We start from the raw sequence: 21,046 nt of genomic DNA, 5'->3' as shown, positions 1-21,046 counted from the left end.
GGAAGATCCCACATGCCGCGGAGCAACTAGGCCCGTGTGCCACAACTACTGAGCCTGCGCGTCTGGAGCAACAAGAGAGGCCCGCGCACAGCGATGAAGAGTTGGCCCCCGCTTGCCACACTAGAGAAAGCCCTCACACAGAAACGAAGACCCAACACAGCCCAAGATAAATAAATTAATTAATTTAAAAAAAAAAACAAAACAGATATGAGGACAGATTGCTAGGACGTCCATGGTTCATTTCTTCGTCACTCTCTCAGAAGTGAAATTTAGGTTTAATTAGATAATTAAGTTGACCTAGAAATCGTATATTTGTATGTCCGAATCAGAATAGTGATATAAATACCCAATGATGACTCCATCAGATTTTTCTCCAGAATTTCACAAACTCATACGGTCATGGAACCCTTTTGTCAGAGAATATCCATTAACAATTCATGAGACATTCATGAAAAACACTCTCCTGCCCAAAATCTTAGCAGAAAAGTAGAATTCAACCATTCATCTTCTCAAGTAGGACCTTAAAGAAATCATTCTATACACAGCAAAATATATATATTTTTAAAAGCAACAACACACAGCAAAACTACTCTGTTTGACATCATAATGGTGGATACATGCCATTAAACATTTGGCCAAACCCATAAAATATACAACACCAGGAGTGAACTGTAAGGTAAACTATGGACTTTGGGTGATTTTGATGTGTCAGTGGAGGTTCATTAATTGTGACAAGTGTAGCACTTTGGTGGGAGATGTTGATGGCAGAGGAGTCCATGCATGTGGAGGTGAGGGGGTATATGGGACATCCCTGTACATTCTGCTCAATTTTGCTGTGCAGTAAAACTTCTCTAAACAACTAAAATCTATTTCTGAAAAAAGCAAAAGAGGCTTTTCAGAGCACACTAATAATGGTTCCATGGTATCTTGCCATGACTGCGAATGGCTAGACGGGCTGACCTGCCACCTTACGTGACATCCTCTTCTCCCCAGTGATTTCCCAACAATCATGGAAGGTTAGAAATGGCAGGGACCTTCAAATGTCATCGAAGCCATCCATCTGTGTTCAGATCCTGATGTCACCGCAGGACTGAGAGAAAACAACATCAGAACGAAACTTCATGACACGATCTCATTCATATGCAGGGTCTGGATAACATCACTTCCACTTTAAATAAACACTGAAAAGGGAAGATTATCCAGACAGACGATCTTAGATGCACTATATTTGTGGACTAGGCGACTGTAACCAACAGCCCCAGGAAATCTGGCATTTGTTTGGAAAACACGTCTGGAGTTTGAAAGGGCTCTGCCTTAACACCTTCAGTGTATGCCCAGAGGTTTCTGAGGAAGTGCGCTCATGAAGAGGATGCGACTGTGTGAGGAATTTTGATTGATGCCACTTTCGTGCTGCAACTCTGGCTCAAAAGGGAAGTTAGTCCAGTTCCCCTTTGAAACAGCTTCTCAGCAGCAGGTGGCCACCAACCACTCAGAAGGCAGGCATGTAAACGCAGCTGTCTTGAAATTCCACTGTTTTGTAATGATTCTCCCTTAATCCATTAAAAGGGCATGCGAGGGAGGACAGAGAAGGTCGATGTTTAGTAGACAATAGTCTCTTGGAATTACAAAACTCAATATATCATGGAGACACTGGTTCCTTTCTCCCATTTCGAAGAATTGTTATAAAATACTGGAACTAACTGAAAGCTCAGCGTTGGAGACCCCTCTGTAATTAGCATGGTTTTGAGGAGGAGAGTTGAGGAGGAAGTCCGTTGAAAATAGTTTGGAGTAATCTATTAGGCAACTCTCTACACTTTTCCACCATAATTTTCATTTTTCCCCTAATAAGTTCTTTTTTTGTCTCAAGTTTCTATATTTAGTCTGGAAACCTTCCAGACTGGGAGATTGTTTTTATAACTTCCTTTTTAATTGAACTAGAGTTGATTTACAATATTGTGTTAGTTTCTGGTGTACAGCAAAGTGATTTAGTCATATATATATATATATATATTCTTTTTTCAGATTCTTTTCCATTATAGGTTATTACAAGATACTGAATATAGTTCCCTGTGCTATACAGCAAATCCTTGTTGTTTATTTTGTATATAGTGGTGTGTATCTGTTAACCCCATACTCCTAATTTATCCCTCCTCCCTTTCCCCTTTGGTAACCATAAGTTTGTTTTCTATGTCCACCAATGAATTCTGAGTCTCCAGAAATTAGAAAGACTATTTCTCAATTTACCTGGGCAGTAATCCATTTTAATGAAACTAAGTCTGGAGATGGAGGGAAACTAGATAATTATAGAAGTAATTGTGCTAATTTTAAAAAGGAAAGAAAAAGAGCAAGGTTAATGTTGGTTACGGTAAATATTAATGAAAAATATGTGTTATTCAAGGTAGTCACTAAAAGGATGGAAATATTTTCAAATGTGATTCGTTCCAATTGAAACAGGAAGGGGAGCAAAAACATCAACATCTGACAAGGCAGTTAACCTCACTAAGTGACAGCAGCTCTGCCCCTGTGGGGAGGAAACCGCCCTCCTCCCAGTGGGGGGCTGGACCAGCTCACTCCAACCAGCAGCCTCTGGAGAAAGAGTCATGGAAACACACACACACACGCACACACGCACACAAAGAGACAAGAGCCAGCCACAGAGTGTGAAAGACAGAGGGGCTACACCAACCCCTTCAGGACCACGCCAGCCAAAAGATATCCTTCAAGAAGGAAAGGAATCACGAAAAAGAGCTGAAGGTGGAGGCGTTGGGGGCAGTCCTAGGCACTTCTGGTTTTGCACTGCCCAGCTGGAACAGATTTTTGCTCAAATAAACTTACAATTTTTTTAAAAGAAAAAGAAAAACAGTTAATGGATAACTTAGGTCAAAATCTTGTTGGGAGAGGGTTGACCAGTTTTCTGGATTCAGGGGTCCTGAGACAAAAACCTAAATGTCATCAGCAGGCAATTCAGGTAAGGAAGCCAGAACAGACTTGGAATGAAAGGGAATGGGGGCCCCCAGGAATAACACACTGTAAATGTTCAGGCCTTGGGGATTTGCAACTGGAAGAAAATGGCCAAAAGTTACTTCTGAAAGCTAGGAAAATGTACAGAAAACACAAGCATCTAAAAAAGGAGGGTTGTGAAGTGGGAGAAAGGGATGACCTTGGCTTCTATGAGTCTATGCACCTACTTTTAATTTCCTTCACTAAAAAAAAAAAAAAAAAAGTTTGTGTAATGATACTTTTAAAACCCGTAAGTAGAAAACCTAGCTGGGAAATAATCAGTGTGAGCTGGCAGAGCACAGATATAGTAAGACCCCTACATACGAACCTTCACGTTGCAAACTTTCAAAGATGAGAATGTGCATTCACATGTCCAATCACGTAAGTCAGTTCACGTGCCTGGCGTACACTGTCACACATGGGCATCCTCTACAAGCGGTTGTGCTTTTGTGTACTTACTTTGTGTAGCTTACTAATGAAGACCTGATGGAATTGGAGGCCCAGAGAAAGGACGAAGAGAGACAAGAGGAAGAAGAAGTAACTGAAGAACTGAAGAGATTCACGATGCAAGAAATGGCAAAGGGATTTTCTTTAGATGAGGAGGCACTGTTGGGACTTCCCTCGTGGGGCAGTGGTTAAGAATCCACCTGCCAGTGCAGGAGACATGGGTTTGATCCTTGGTCTGGGAAGATCCCACATGCTGTGGAGCAACTAAGCCCATGCGCCACAACTACTGAGTCTGAGCTCTAGAGCCTGTGAGCCACAAATACTGAGCCTTTGTGCCACAACTACTGAAGCCTGCGCACCTAGAGCCCGTGCTCCGCAACAAGAGAAGCCACCACAATGAGAAACCCACTCGCCGCAGCTAGAGAAAATCCGCGCACAGCAACAAAGACCCAACGTAGCCAAAAATTAATTAACTAATTAATTAATTTTTAAAAAAGAAGGAGGCACTGTTAGTTTTTGAGGCACAGGACCCAAACGTAGAATGGTACACGAAGGTTGCAGCAGCCATTCAGAACGTAACCCAGTGCTACCATGTCATCTTTGATGAGAAAAAAAGAGCTACTACCCAGACATCACTGGATTTTTTTCTCAAGAGGATAGATAGAATTGAATCCAGCAAGGAACCAGAACCTGTGCCACCAGCGTCAGGCGAGAGTGAAATTGCAGCCCTCCGTCTCCTACTGCTGACAACCCTTCCGCTCTCCCGCCTCCCACCTCCTCTCCCTCCTCCAGGCAGTAACTCTTCTTGCCTGTTCTCTCGATGCCAGCCCCAGTATGCCAGCTGTTGCACTGTACCACTGTACTTTTCAAGGTACTGTACTGTAAGATTAAAAATGTTTTATTTTTTTCTGTTTGTTTTTTATGTATTATTTGTGTGAAAAGTATTATAAATCTATTACAGCGCAGTACTACACAGCCAATTGTGTTAGTTGGGTACCTAGGCTAACTTTGTTGGACTTACAAACAAATTGGACTTAACGAACATGCTCTCAGAATGCAACTTGTTCGTATGTAGGGGACTTACTGTATTCTCCTATTTATCTAACTTCCCTGTAAGAGAAGCCACGGGCTCCACATTACAGAAGGGTAAACGGGTGCCGTGTTTTAATTTTTTCAAGATTTTGATTTAATCTAATCAAGATACTGGGGTTTAGGGGGTGGAGTCAACTACCCTAGGGAGGCGGGTCCACTTACAGCCTTGAGGTGCACTCATATCTAGACCCTTCCTCCTGACTTGACAGCTCAGCATCACCATCCGGCCGCACTGGGCACTCCACCAGGAGACCCTGCAGACCCTCAAGGAACTCAGTACCTTCCCTTCTCTCACCCTCTTTCCTCTTTCACTTTCATCTCCCTTCTCCTCTCAGCCTTCTCTGACACTGTCTTCTGCATCTCAATTAATGAGGTCACTACCCATCTGATTTCCAATGCCAGGAATACTCAGGCACATCCCTGACTAAATAACTCTGCAACCTCCCTCACCTATAGGATAAAATCCAAACTTTTCCATCTCCATTGAGAAGAGCCTTTCACGTTCAGGTCCCCATCTACCTTTCAAACCCTCCCTACCCTATGCTCCCAATTCACCCAAGTGTCCTGCAAGACTCCACACCCGATCACGTTCCAGTGCCCTTGGACATACTCCCTTCATTTGGGGCACCCTCCTATTCTCCTTTGCCTCGGGAACTGCTGCCTCACTTCAAGGTTCTGCTGAAGCATCACCTCTTCTGTGAAGACCTCCCTAAGTCCCCAGGCAAAGTCTGTCTGTCTGTCTTTCATCCTCTTGGGTTTATAGAATAGCACTTGCCCTGCTGACTGCTAACCATTGTGTTTTTGAGACTCTCTTCCCCAGTGAGCTGTTAGAAGGCATGGAGATCTCTTATTCATCTTTGTGTGTGAGCAGTAAGCACCTTAGTCACCTTACTTAACATTGCAACATACACATACACACATCCTGCTGTGTTTTCACCACAGCACGAACGTATACACACTTTGCCTGCTTATTTATTATCTGGCTCCCTCCACTAGAATACGAGCTCCATGAAAGCAGGTATTTTGGTCTATTCTGTTCTCCCCTCTACCACCGATTCCCAGAATAATACCTGGCATGTGGTGGACGCTGAATAAATATTTTGATGAATGTGCATCCAAAATGACTACAGTGGTGTCTACACATCCAACGTATTCATTGTTGAATGAATGCAAAAGTCCCACCTGCCTCTTAGAACTTTCCTCGGCTTTCTCCCACCTTTATTCACCTCCTCTGAACTCCTACAATAGCTACAGTGAGGTCCCACTACTCTCAGTACTTTGTTCCATTAATGTATTTTAATCTTGTCTCTCTAAGGAGATTATAAAAATTCCAAGGGCAGGCGCCACATCTTCTAAGAAAGATAATGTTAAATATAACTGGTGCCAGGTGCTTCCAAAGTGATTTATTGTATCACTTAATTATCTCCCAAACATCTACAAAATTAGTTCACTATTCCGATTTGGCATATGAGGTAACTGAGGTGCCGACGTACCCACGTTCTCAAGGCCTTTAAGTAGCAAAATCAGGATTCAAACCAGGTTTGACTCTAACTTCTGTGTTCCTTCCACTAACCCACATTGCTTCTGAGTTAATGTAGCTCACTGTTCATTTTTCCAAAAATACAGAAAAGCCAAAAACAGAAAAACAATCACCCACAAACTCTTCATCCAAAGACGATCACTATTAACATTTATGCTATGACTTGGTCTTTTTTATTCTACACATTTTTAAATAGTTGTGGTCATACTATATCTAAAAAATGGTTACACCAACTTTCTAATTAAGATTTTAAGTTTGTGTCCCATATTTATAATAAATGTTAGGATATGATCATTATTGTCTGTTTATCCATGAAGCTAAACGTTTTTTCAAGTGTTTCTTAATGTGTACTTTTTCCCTTTGTGAATTATTTATTCTTTCCCTACTTACCTAGTCGAGGTCTTAATAATTTTCTTGTACATTTTATAGAGAATACTTTCTGAAAATTGTTGAGACATCAGATTTTTAAAATTTTAACCAAAAAGAATTGTAACTATGTGAGATGATGGATGTGATGGATATATGAACAAGCTTATTGTGGATTTTTTTACCACATATACATACATCCAATCGTTACGCTGTACATCTTAAACTTACACAGCTTATGTAATTCATATCTCAATGAAGCTGGGAAAAAAAAATACTTTCTTACCCATTTTTTCTGAGTTATTTTCTATGCTATTTCTCAATTCTCTTACCCAGTAAGTGCCTAGCACTGTGCTGAGTGCAAAAGGAACGTGACATAATAGTGCTGATTAATCATTTAAAATTATTCACCCAACCAAGTGATTGTGGTTCACATCATCAGTCATGTCATATTGATATCATGTCTTCCTGATATGAAACAATAAGAAAAGCACTTCGGGTTTCCCTGGTGGCGCAGTGGTTGAGAGTCCGCCTGCAGCTGCAGGGGACGCGGGTTCGTGCCCCGGTCCGGGAGGATCCCACATGCCGCGAAGCGGCTGGGCCCGTAGGCCATGGCCGCTGAGCCTGCGCGTCCGGAGCCTGTGCTCTGCGACGGGAGAGGCCACAACAGTGAGAGGCCCACGTACCGCAAAAAAAAAAAAAAAAAAGAAAAAGAAAAGCACTTCCTCTCCATGGTGTTCTTCCCCAAAATCCATAACCCCGGTCTCACCATGAGAAAACGTCCGACAAACTCAAGTTGAGGGACATTCTAAGAAATACTTGACCAGTTCCTTCAGAAATGTCAAGGTCTTGACAGATGAGGAAAGACTGAGAAATTGCCAGAGATTGGAGAAGATTAGGGAGACACAATGACCAAATGTAACGTGGTATCCTGGATTAGATTCTTTATAGAGAGCGGGCATTAGTGGAAAAGCAAGTGAGCTCAGAATAAAGCCTGTAGTCTGAGTAACAGTACTGTACCAATGTGAATGTCTTAGTTTTGATAAGATACCTTGTTAGATGAGATGCTGACATTAAGGGAAACGGGGTGGAGAGCATACAGGAAATCTCTGTACTATCTTTCCAACTCTTCTATAAATCTGGTTATTTCAACATAAAAATTTTTTTCTTTAAATGATTCACTCTGGATACATAACTAGTATCATTTCACAGAAGAGCATAACTTTACCTGACACAACCTTAGTTCTTTCAACAACCTTAAATGCCAGAATAAAGAACTATTTATTGGCTTCATAATAAATTAGAGGATAGCTGAAACCCAGAAATATAATGTACTGGATGTGAGTTTGCCAAGTTGGAAAAGAGATCAGAAACAAGACTAGCTCAGTTAGACAGGTCAAAAATCACCTTTCTAAGGCAGAAAAAGTGGACCAGACAAACTAAATACAAGGTCCCCTAAAAGCAGAATGGTATGTTGGAAACAGCCTGAGTTCTGAAGTTGAATCCTGGCACTGCCCATCTCCAGTTGGTTGGGGACCTTAGGAAAGTAAACAACCTTCCAGAGTCTTGGTTTCTTCAAGTTTGAACTTGAAATAGTTATATTTCTTTCATGGGCCTCTAGAGGAGGGATCATCAAACTTTCTTCCTAAGATAAGAAATATGTTAGGTTTTGTGGGTCAGATGGTCTGAGTCACAGCTGTTCAACTCTGCCAATGTAGTTTGAAAGTAGCCACAGACAACACTTAAAAGTGTGGCCAGAGGCTCAAAGAAGAGATTAGCTGGGGAAGAAGAAGAAGACAGAGTAGAAGAGATTGATAACTTCCATGTGCCACAGAATTCCCCCATTTCATTGCCAGGATGATGGTGAGGGTAGCACTGTCTACAGAGACCTTCATTTCCAAATGTAAATATTGTTCATGTATTAGCACCCTGGGAATACAGCAGCTATAACGTGTTTGCTGTATTTTTAAATATTCAGTACAATTATAGAGGACAAGAAAAATAAACGGGGTGGCTGAAACCCAAAGGGTACATTACTTAGATGGTAAGTAAGCTAGTGGCTCGTGCAAGGCAGGTGAAATTCATTGATGTGTTCGCTGTAGGTAGTGAGTAAGCATATAGCATAATGCAGAAGATATGTATTTCTTGAAATAGCACAGTCATATAGGATGCATCCAAATATTCCTCTTCTTATAGGCATATCAATCATTTTAGATTAGGGCCCACCCTAGTGACCTCATTTTTTTTTTTTTTTTTTGGCCGTGCCTTGAGGCACGGGATCTTAGCTCCCCAACGAGGGATCGAACCCACACCCCCTGCAGTGGAAGCATGGAGTCGTAACCACTGAACCACCAGGGAAGTCCCGACCTCACTTTAATTTAATTACCTCTGCAAAGACCCTATCTCCAACCATAGTCACACCATGAGGCACTGATGGTTAGGATTTCAATATATGAATTCAACTGGGATGGGGGACACGATTCAGTCCATAACACTTGACTTTTCCAACGTCTAGATGCCACCTGCATTCCTTGGCTCACGGTCGCCTCCTTCGTCTTCAAAGCCAGCAGTATAGCATCTTCAAATAGACATCTAGGGCTTCCCTGGTGGCGCAGTGGTTGAGAGTCCGCCTGCCAATGCAGGGGACACGGGTTCGTGTCCCGGTCCGGGAAGATCCCAGATGCCACGGAGCAACTGGGCCCGTGAGTCACAACTACTGAGCCTGTGCGTCTGGAGCCTGTGCTCCACAACAAGAGAGGCCGCGACAGTGAGAGGCCCGCGCACCGCGATGCAGAGCGACCCCCGCTCGCCGCAACTAGAGAAAGCCCTCGCACAGAAACGAAGACCCAACACAGCCCAAAATAAATTAATTGATTAATTTTAAAAAAATAGACATCTATCTCTCTGACCTCTGCTTCTATCATCACATCTTCTTCTCTAACTCTGATTCCCCAGCCTCCCACTTCCCTAAAAGGAATCTTGTGATTACATTGGATCCACCAGATAATCCAGGATAACATCCCCATCGCAAGCCCCTGTATCACATCTACAAAGTCCCTTTGCCATGTAAAGTTACATATTCACAGTTCTAGGGACTAAGACGTGGGCATCCTTGGGTGCCATTATTCTGCCTAACACAACCAGTCAGCAGGTTGATTGGGGACCTATAGCTACTGGCTGGACATCTTTCCAATAGAGCAAGGATGTGCTGGTTACAGGCACCTTTCATCTACTGAACATCTTGTTTAACCTCAGCTCTAGTCCTTGTAAGCACACCATGGACAGACAAGGCTGATGCAGCGGACAGGCAGTCAGAACGTAGCCCAGGGTTCCAGAATCCTGGAATTATGGTCTTTCCACCCTGCAGGCACTGGATCCTAAGTGCGTTCATCACCCCATCAATTTCTCCTTGCTTTTCACTGCATGTCTTGAATTGGTTGAATAAACCATGTGATCTGAGCATCTTATGTGGTCTGTGAGACTTTCTGTTCCGTGATAGCCTGCCCGGTAGGGTCTTAGAGGCTGCCACAGCATCAAGGTCATTTTCGATATATCATCAGCTTTCATACAGGAGCAGATTGTTGAGTCAACAGAACACGGTGAAATTTGATGGAGAAGGGTATGTAAGCCTCGGGCTCAGAGAGGGTGGAGTTGGGTGGAATCCAGCAACGAGCATCCCAGGATCCCACGAAGGCCTCTGCATCAGAGGACTGGGGGTGACGAAGAATCCACCATGGAGGAGGACCTGCCGGCCAACTTCCCCGGGCACGCTGCCCAGACCAGCCCTGTCCAACAGTGCCCGAGGCTCATGCCAGGCCAGATTCCAGGGCATTGTGTCATCTGAGGCAGTTAGACGCACCAATGAACACTGAATAGTGTGGGAAATCTGACAGTCAGGATACCAACAGGACGGCCAGGAAAGGAACAGCGAACAGAACTCCTGTTTCCTCTTTGTGCTGTTTCTGAGCCATAACGTCCATAATTTGTGAAATCCAAAGCAGATAAAGAATGTTAAAAGACTTGTGCATACATAGGTTTAAAACACTTTCTGCCCTTTTCCCAAAATACCAAAATCAGAAGCATTCCAGATTTCAGGAAGGAAATACATATTTAATTTATGTTTTTTAAAGGAATGCCATTTGAAAAACATTAAGAGATGCTCTTGTATACCAAAAGCTGACTTTTAGAAATGAAGTTATCTTCACTTTAAAAAGGCTTTAGGGTTTCCCTGGTGGCGCAGTGGTTGAGAGTCTGCCTGCCGATGCAGGGGACACGGGTTTGTGCCCTGGTCCGGGAAGATCCCACATGCCGTGGAGCGGCTGGGACCGTGAGCCATGGCCGCTGAGCCTGCGCGTCCGGAGCCTGTGCTCCGCAACGGGAGAGGCCACAACAGTGAGAGGCCCACGTACCACAAAAAAAAAAAAAAAAAAAAAAAAAGGCTTTAAAGAGTAAATATCCTTTTAATTCAATGTCAATCTTTTAAAAATTAAAAAAAGAGCTTTTCTCAATAGTAATTGTCACATTTCAAACCCCTACATTTTGGATTTTTTTGGAAAATGAAAATAAAATGTGTCCTATCTGGTGAAGACACATGGAGTGTTACTAGGACCACCCCCAAAACTCTGCCCTTTAGACTCCAAATTCTAGATCAGGACGAGGCCTGCGTCTGTCATCTACGTTAAGCCGCCGCCACCACAGTGATTGGAATAAAGTGTTTCCTTGAGTGATGGGCATCCTTAATAATTCACAGGTGACCACTCACAGGTCCCTCCAAGAGACAGAAGATCCTCTCAACCCTAGAAAGCTGGGTAACTGAGCCCATATCATAGGGTTATGAACAGCAACCTTTTCTGACAGAAACCTTCAGAGTTAAGTTTGCAACAAAAACACGCTACCGGTGTAAGACCAGGAGAAAAATAGTTTATTTGCAAAGCACAACAATCCAGGTTTCCTAGCCCTAATGTTGTCTTATGCGAAGAGACGCTACATGAGAAACACTTTCCAGACTTCAGGTACAATCCTAGTGTCAGAATCCCCTGATCCAGCCCCAAGTTTATAACAAAAAAGAATACCAGCATATAACAAATAAAACATAACGAAAAGGATGGAGAATTCTTCCTGAGAAAGTTTGCATTCTGCTTTCATATCAAGAATACATGTGTCCTCCCTTTAATTCCAATTACAGATATTTATTCTAAGGAATTAATCAGAGATGTGAAAAATGTATATATAACAATATTTATTTCAGCATCATTTCTGAAGTAAATTTGGAGCAACCTAAGTGTCCACCAATAGGAAAATCATTAAACAAAGTGGAGCACGGGCAAAAGATGGAATAATACGTGACCGTTAAAAGTTGGGTTTTGAAGAGTAATAATACAGGGGTATGTTCTTGATATAATGTAATATGAAAAGGAGGATATAAAATTATAAACACCATCTGATTTCAATTTTGTTTCTAAAACGGTAAGGATTGTTATTTTCATGATACTTTCCTGTTTTTTCCAAGTTTTCTACACTGGAAATGTATCACTTCCATAATCGGGGGGTGGGGAGTATATATTATTCAAAGAAATGGATTTATCCCAGAAGACTTCCCCTTTTTAATTCTACTGTGTTTTTTTTTAACTCTACTGTTTAATTCTACTGTTTTTACAATAGCCCAGCACATGGATGTGAAAAGTGGCTACAATGAAGGCTGCAGTGACCACAACCCTGTGGGCTGTTTCTCCCCAGGCCTCAGCATCCCCCATCTAAGACTGCGTCTGCACCCCCAGGGGAAACACTACAGACAGTCCGGGGAACCTGCCCAACGATGTCAGTTACTTTGATAATTCAAAGTTTGACCACAAGGCAGCATTAGTAGAGCGGGTCCTGTCCAACAGCAGACGATCCTGCCCCCCAATAATCACAGATAAGCAGTTCAACAAATGTACTCTCCTCCTAAACAACACTTACAAGGCTCTAGCACACGTGTGTTGACACAGAAAGTGCCATCAAAGTGTGTGTGCGCGTGCAGGAGCCTGTGGGCAAGAGAGAAGGCGTGCACGTGCAGGAGCCTGTGGGCAAGAGAGAAGGCATGCGCGTGCAGGAGCCTGTGGGCAAGAGAGAAGGCGAGGGAGAGGAGAAGCGGGAGGGAGAAAGAGAAGGGAGGGAGAAGGGGAGGGGAGGGAGAAGGGGAGGGGAGGGAGACGGGGAGGGGAGGGAGAAGGGGAGGGGAGGGAGAAGGGGAGGAGGGGAGAAGGGGGAGAGGAGGGAACAAAGGGAGGGAGTGTTCACACCAATGACTCAAGTCTGTGCCTGGCTAATTTAAAAATTCGCTGACTCTAAAATTTTCCTAACATTTCCAGGATAGGGAAGAACTAAGAACTCTAATCCCGACTAAAGGAGAATAGCCCCTTCTGTTCCTTCTTCCAGCAACTTAACACGAACATCACCAGCTTTGTCTGTGTACACAAGTCGTCTAGAGCACTTGAAACTGGTGCCCAGCGAAAAAGGAGAATTGAGCCCTTCTTTCAACAGGATTCCCTAGCCCGGACTGCAGGCGTTATCTACACGCATTAATGCGTATGCAAATTACCGCCGATCTAGCACGGACACCGAGAGACATCTAGTGACAAGTCAGGTGAAAAACACGACAACATACAGACCACAGAGAGGAAGCAATGTGCCATCCACCTGCAACTGTACTTTATTCAATAAACTTATTAAACATCTAACGTGCTAGGCACCGAGCTAAGTTTGTGGGAATACGAAGAACAAGACAAACAAAAGAAGAATTTTCCACCATTTGTATCACATTTGTATCAGAATTTTCCATCATTTGTAAATATCTCTCATTAGAAAATGTCTTTCTTCTGCTGTCTCTATTTATGAGACACAAAACAAAGTCCCACATTCAAAACAGAGCATCTCTCAAAGGAAAGCCAAATTATTTGCTTTCCCATGGTAAGAAAATTATTTTCCAAAAGCTCTAGGATTAAAAGAATATTCTGTCAGTAATTCCAAATTTGCAATCCTTGCAAAAGGCTGGGTTTTTTCTTTGATTTTTATAACACTTTCCCCATATTCCCTCTCCCAACCCAGAGGGCTGAGCAGAACAGAAATAGTGCTTTTAAAGTGAGTTTATATAAATTTTGTTCTGGTAAGTTTAGAAATTAATTTCATAACATTCTTTAATCAGTTCAAGCATCAGGCTCATAAACTAACCAAAAGAAAATATAAAACTAACATTCAGGGCTTCCCTGGTGGCACAGTGGTTGGGAGTCCACCTGCCGATGCAGAGGACACGGGTTCGTGTCCCGGTCTGGGAGGGTCCCACATGCCGCGGAGTGGCTGGGCCCGTGAGCCATGGCCGCTGAGCCTGCACGTCCGGAGCCTGTGCTCCGCAACGGGAGAGGCCACAGTGGTGAGAGGCCCGCGTACCGCAAAAAAAAAAAAAAAAAAAAAACTAACTTTCTGAATTCAGGTCTCCTTGATACTATCGATAGTTTGTACACGGAAACTTTTCTATACTAAGAGTGGAAAGGTATCTCTGTGTGCGTGTGTGTGTATGTGTGTGTGTGTGTTTACTCTCTGAACACCTCCCATCACTAAGAAATATCAACATGTGGAAATTCTAAGTTGTATTTTATCTTCAATTATATCATAATGTATTGCATATATAAAATGGTACATTGCAAATCACCCCATCATACATTTCTTTTCCTTGTAAGAGAAGGAAAACAGTTCAGTACTCTGTACCTCGAGCGCTAGAGAGGTTTGTGAGCAATCATAAGAAATGTTGGTACCTTTCTTCCAGGGAGGGCCGAAGGCAGTCCAAATCACCAGATCTCGTAAGACCATATAAGTAAAAGCAACTCAACTTAGAGCTTGTCCTACTTAGCGGTTTTGGTGAATAAGAAATACAGGATATGCCATTCATTTTAAAAGCAAAGACCAAGAAACATAAAATTATTCTGTAAATGCAGTAAGTGAAAATAAACTTCCCTTCTACGTTATGCACATTTCAGGAAAAGACATAGTGATGGGGAGGGGGGAGTCTGGAAAAAAGACAGATTATGAGACCAACCTGGGTCTTACCATTTGCCATGTGCCCTGAAGGCAGGATGGCTTTCTTTGGGAAAAATCTCAACCCTTTAGATTAAAAGGATGAATAAATCTGGCCAAAATTTTTTAATTAAAAAATATGTTTAACTGTTGCCATTTGACATATTTTTGTCCCTCTTCATTTCCTTCCCAAATCACCAGAGTCCCATTGCATGCAGCCCTCCCAAATGCCTGCAGCCTACAACAGGGCATCCTGGATGTGCCTCTGTGATCTGTTTTACAGCCCTGCTCCTCTATCCCAGCAGCCTGTGACATTTCTTCCCAGACCTGCATTGCAGTAAGTGCAGACCCCTTGCACGGTACCTGCCTGCAGAAAAGCCAGGGTGGAGAGCACACTACATTTCCTACCTGTCACAGCTGAACCCCTGCCACCATCTCCTTCTCAACAGGTATCTTCCACCTGGCTTTGAATTCCAGCACCGCACCAGGCTGAGCCCGCCCGGGGAGGAACTGAGATAGGGCTTGAGTCACACCTGTTTGACCCCATGAGTGCTGCATATACACAGTGCGCACACACACACACACACACACACACACACACAATCTTTGATAATGATAATTTTCTGAGATAACTGGTCAACACCGCTAGGTCAGAAGAAAGGACAATCCTTCCCAAGTGCTTCCAAATGAAAAATACCCAGAGAAATTACTGAGAGAGGTATGGTAATTAATCACGTTGGCAGATACTTTCAAACAGGCTTTCTCTCGTGCCTCCGTTCACGACAGCACTTGCAGGTCCGTATCAGGACAGTCCAGCAGCCCAGCGACACCTGCATTCAGGCAGCCCTGGCTTGTGCTCTTGTTGCAGCCCCTAGTAGGGACCGTCACGCTGCCCCTCCCCCCAGGGCTGCACCCAGGTCTCTCTCAGCCCCGCAGCCTGCTGCAAGGTGGCCATCACCCCGTTAGCCCAGGACAGTCCCAGTTTACACTGGTTAACCTGTCATAATGATTATTAGCACCTTCTTTTATTCTGAAAAGAGCCCTGGTTTGGATAATAAATTTCATGGTAACTCACCTTTTGGGAACATTCTTCCCACCAACACACCTTTCCTATCTGTGCAACTGTACAGTCGGCTGAAAAACAGGACTTCTGCACTTGTGTATTCCCATGATTATATGCCCTGGGCCCATCCATGGTTCCCCGAGGCTGACGTGGGCCGCTTCTAGACCATCTACTGGTCCAAGATAGACAGATCACACGTGTTCTCTACCTTCCCCTTTCCAACAGGTTGAACTCTAATCACATCAGATACACTTGTGCATGGATACTCATCAGGGACAAACTCTAACATATGGGGTCCTGTGGATTGATCTGTATTAGAAAAGAAGATAATGTAAGATAATGTAAAAATAAGATAAGATAATGTAAGTTAGGGAGGACACTCAGTTGTAAGTCCTCATCTGTGAAACCTTTTACAGAGGCTTCATTCAAAATTTAAATAGGATAAAATTCACAAACATCATGATTTGCTCCTAATCGTTGGTGACTCCAAAGAATGTCACAGACCTTCTTCAAGTTACTAATGAGAACTGAATTCAAGTGTCTTTAATTTATAAATGTCATCATTATTCTGTCCAGCTGTGGACATGTACCTACCACCACTTGGTAGACACCCAAGGAGTACTTGTTGATTCATTTGTTAACAGAAGGGGAACCACTTCTCAGGCCACATTTGCAGGCAGCATTGCAGGGGTGAAGAGCTGGGGCATATGGTCAGACATACCTCTCTCTGCAGCCTGGCTCTACCCTCTTAATTCTCTTCTACTTTGAATAGTCTCTGAACCTCTCTGAGGCTGTTTCCTACTCTGTGAAGTAGGGATAAGAGTCACCAACCCCCTAGCATTGTTATACTACTGCACCTAACAAATGAATGGATAAAGAGGGTTGTGGTATACAATGGAACACCACTCAGCCATAAAAAAGAACGAAATTTTGCCATTTGCAGCAACATGGATGGACTTAGAGGGCATGATGCCAAGTGAAACAAGTCAGAGAAAGGCAAATACTGTATGATATCGCTTATGTGTGTAATCTAAAAAGTACAACAAATGAGTGCATATAACAAAAAGCAGCAGACTCACAGAGAACAAACTAGTGGTTACCAGTGGGGAGGGTGGTGGGCAGGGGCAATTTAGGGGTGAGAGAGAACACAGCCAGTATTTTGTATTACGTAACTGTAAACAGAAAGTAATGTTTAAAATGTATAAAAATGTTTTTAATTTAAAAAAAAATACCGCACTTAAAGTGTCTGATACGGTGCCTGGCATCTAATAAGCTTTCAATCATTATTTTTATCTAACAAATGCACATTGTGCTTATTAAGTGTCACACCCAGTTCTGAGCACTTTGCAAATAGGAATTCATTTAATCCTCCTAACAACCCCATGATATAGATAGTAAACATTAGTACTATCCCCATTTTACAGATAAAAACTGAGACAGAGAAAGTTTAGGTCCCCTGCCTGGGGTCCCACAGTTGGTTACCACCCAGTCAGACTGGCTTCAGACACTAACCTCTTCCCCGGTATGCTAGGCAGCTCTGCTAGTTTTCCACACTGGTTGAGAGCACAGATGGTATCATGAGGACCCACTGAGGCCAGCTGATCGGTGGAGCGGAGGTAGGAGCTCCACAGTAGCGTCTGGTACACAGACTTGGACACAAGGACACTTACTGTCACCATGACACACCAGGATGGTGACCCACTGAGATAATCAGTGGCCAGATAACTCTAGCTTAAACCCAGATGCGTCCTGCATCAACTTCTATTACATTTTTTTAAAAGACTTCTGTTTTCTCCTTGCACTGATCTGAATCCACACGGAATCCACACCCAACAGCACAGGTTCTCCAGGTAAAGAACCAATGTCAAATTAATCCTTCAAAATGGACGTGTTTTGAAGGGCTCTGCTGCTTTCATTTTAGAAAAGACACATAACTCAAACTTCACATCAGAGATACATTCCGTCAAAAAACAGGATTTACTGAGGGCTAGCAGGACCTCCTGAGCTCACCAGTAGGTGAGGGGCAGGACCTGTGAGGTTGAATTGTGTCCCCCCAAAAAGATACGGTGGAGTCCTAACCCTTAGTGCCTCAGAGTGTGACTTTATTTGGAAACAAGGTCTTTACAGAGGTCATCAAGTTAAAATGAGGTCATTAGGGTGGGCCCCAATACAGTATGACCGTGTCCTTATAAAAGAAGAGGAAATTTGGACACAGAAACAGGCAGACTCCGAGGGAAGATGATGTCAAGAGAGACAAGGAGAAGACAGCCAGCTACAAGCCAAGGAGAGAGATCTGGTACGGAAGACTTCCTCACAGCACTCAGAAGTAACCAACCCTGCTGATACCTTGATCTTGGACTTCCAGCCTCCAAAAGCGGGAGAGAATAAATTTCTATCGTTTAAGCCTCCCAGCTTGTGGCACTTTGTTACAGCAGCCATAGGAAATTAATACAGACTATGGTATCGGGAGTGGAGTGGCTTAAACTCAGAAACCTAACTGGCCAAGAACTGAGAGGCACCCCTGAGACACACAGTGAGCTGATGTGAGTTAGACAGTGGGCAGACGGGGCACCTGTGCCCCCAGGTGAGACCAGAAGGCTCTCTTCCTTGGCCTCAATGGGAGGGGGTAGGGGGTGGTCCACATGCTCTGAGCACTGAGGGTCACCTGCCCAGTGGAGCCAGGAGCAGGCTTTACTGTCCCCATTCAGCTCAGTGCCCCTGGCCACTCCAGCCAAGAGCAGACATGTCTAATCTCTCCATGTCTAAACTCTCCAGGTCAGACCTCTGTCTCCTTCGTGTTGAGAGTCCTCTCGACTGGCCTGTGGGTCTCTTGATGCCTCCTTGACTATGAAGAGGGACAGGCTCAGCTCCTAGAAGATGGGGCAGGCATATGTCAATGTGGGTTCCTCTCTACTTAAATTAACCCTTCACCTAGTTGGTACAGAGGTGTAGCCAATGAAGCCAGTTGAAACTGGGGGTGTTACCCCGTAGAAGCAGAAGTCCTTCCCCATATACTCTCACCTCTGTCCTTGACATCAAGCCTTCCCTAACAAGTAATCTACTGGCCTGTGTACTCCAACGCCTCTGTGCTGCCTCTGATCACTTGTCTGATGAACACGTCACTCTACCCTTTAAAATCCTAACCCCTCCACACCCTCAGTGATTACAATTCTGGGGCCGGTGCCATGGAACAGAGGCACAAGTGTAGCAGGGATGGTTTGATCTCTGTAAAATATTGCATTTACATTCAACATCATCTTGAGATGAACCCTCCAGATTTGGAGAAATCACTTCTCTTACTGAAATTTAATTACTTCTGTGATTTTGGTCTACCAGAAAAAAATACAATGTACAGAATATAAATAAGAAACAGAACAGGCAGTGCCAGATATCTGACTGCATTTTTCCTAATATAAAACATATAGGCCCTAATTCCCTTCAAACATCTCTTGCCCTGTAGATGAAATATAGATACCTTTATTTTTAATAAACAAAGGGGAAAAGGATCCTTTATGCAATATTTTCTTGAAAATACCAAATATCTAGCCATGTCAAGGATCAAATAACCTAAAATTAACCAAATAAAGCCTTAACCATTCCTACTGTAGTCAAAGAATATTCAATAACATGGAGGAATTATTTGTACATCAATGTTAAAGGGAAAAAAGCAGAATTCAGAATTATATATTTGTAACATATATATATATAATCATACAATGATTATATACATGTATAGAAAATAGAAAAAAGGAAATGCCTCAAATAATGGTAATTATAGCTGAGTAACAGATACCAGGTGCTTTCTGCACCTTTGTGTATTTTCCAGATTTACTAAAATAAGTTTGGATTACTTTTCTTTTTTTACTTTTTTAAAAATTTATTTACTTATTTTTGGTTGCGTTGGGTCTTCATTGCTGCACGCAGGCTTACTCTAGTTGCAGCGAGCAGGGGTTACTCTTCCCTGAGGTGCGTGGGCTTCTCATTGTGGTGGCTTGTTTTGTTGTGGAGCATGGGTTTTAGGTGTGTGGGCTTCAGTAGTTGTGGCACGTGGGCTCAGTAGTTGTGGCTCACGGGCTTAGTTGCTCCGTGGCATGTGGGATCTTCCGGGATCAGGGCTCGAACCCGTGTCCCCTGCATTGGAAGGTGGATTCTTAACCACTGTGTCACCAGGGAAGTCCTGGATTACTTTTTAATCAGAGAAAAATGTTATATTTTATTCTGTTTATTAATAATACACATACTTTATAAAGTATATGAATACCTGATTACTTTTTGCATGTGAGCAATATTAGCCCATTAGGTAAAATTTTATAGCCAAACACAAAAGTCATTACGAGTTGTGTGTCGGACCCCATAGAAGCACACTATACACACCTATAAATAACAATTAAAGAAAATATATAGCTTGTTATCACTTGAGCAAGTTTAGTTTTTGGTAACTGATTCTGTTTCCATTTGCCACAAGAAATATATCCTCTTTATCTATGTCCTCCCTTGCTTTTTTTAGGTGTATAAAATGACAGCTTATGTGGAAATCAAACTGAGGTCAAATTACCAATATTCTGTGTGTGGCTGGAGGTCAGAATTACCTTTGTAAAGAGCCCTGAGGCCCAGAATGGATTTCTATTTATTCAGCAGTCTACCTCCCAAACTCTGCTAACAAAAAAAGAAGAAAAGGGCAAAAGGTTCCCAAGCTCAGAGTTCAGCTTGTGTTTGCAAATGACCAGGAAAAAGAAAGATGGAAGCAGGCACAACCAGAGAGAATAGGGGCTAGAAGTCCCTTGTATTTGTAAAGGCAAATGCTTATTGGTTTGACTCAGCTTGCATCATTTCGGTTGCATGGTATTAGAGAGAAAAGAAAACTGTACACTGCCAGATGATGAAGAGACCCTTGATGTGCTTTGTGGGCTCCGTGTGTGTGTGTGTGTGTGTGTATTTCTTTTTAATTTAATGGGCACCTACTATATGCCCAGCACAGCGCTAGGAGCATAGATCCCTGACAACTGACTGTGGCCCTAAACCCTAGGAAGAGTCTGGCCACTTCTTTCTCACTTGTTGACCATGTTCTCTGACTATTTGGGGTTTTACTACATGTTATAGAGGCTTAATTCCCCTTCCAGAAATACCTGCTAAGTCCCATTGGTTTAATTGTGTATAATGCTTGTTTGGGCTTCAACAAAGAGACATCTGGATTATGGATTTCTGCAGAGATTGAAAAGTCAAGGCCTGCACGATACAGCCCATGGAGCACTGCCTTTCCCATCATTATCCATCTCCCCCGCTCCTACTTCATGCTGCCTCACCGAGGTCAGTGATGCTAGTCTATTCAGGCTAATAGCACGTCGTTCTTAGTGAGCTGCTCCTAACAATGTGTGCTGCTTTTGCACACCCCTGGCTACTTTTATCTCATTTGTGCTTTACAACGTCTTTGAAAGATGGATGGGAAAAGAAATATAAGTTGAGACGTAGAATGTTCTAAAACCTTGCAA

General features: G+C 43.1%; 1 protein-coding gene across 2 annotated transcripts in view; it reads right to left on the bottom strand.

Moving 5' to 3' along the window:
- Window positions 1-21,046, bottom strand: part of SETD4 (SET domain containing 4) — a 219,920-nt gene that overhangs the window by 86,688 nt on the left and 112,186 nt on the right. The window contains exon 14 of one of the 2 annotated variants that reach the window (XR_003431589.1): window positions 1,015-1,090. The exons of the other annotated variant lie outside the window; for it this stretch is intronic. The gene's annotated coding sequence lies outside the window, so the exon portion shown is untranslated. Of the gene's footprint in view, window positions 1-1,014; window positions 1,091-21,046 lie in introns of those variants that run through there. 2 annotated transcript variants of the gene reach the window in all.

This window comes from Aethalodelphis obliquidens, unplaced genomic scaffold (assembly GCF_003676395.1).
Source record: "Aethalodelphis obliquidens isolate GAN/ISIS:26980383/991018 unplaced genomic scaffold, ASM367639v1 scaffold1, whole genome shotgun sequence".
NCBI lineage: Eukaryota > Metazoa > Chordata > Mammalia > Artiodactyla > Delphinidae > Aethalodelphis > Aethalodelphis obliquidens.
The sequence above is the reverse complement of the archived record's forward strand: the minus strand, read 5'-3'. Positions and strand labels throughout refer to the sequence as shown.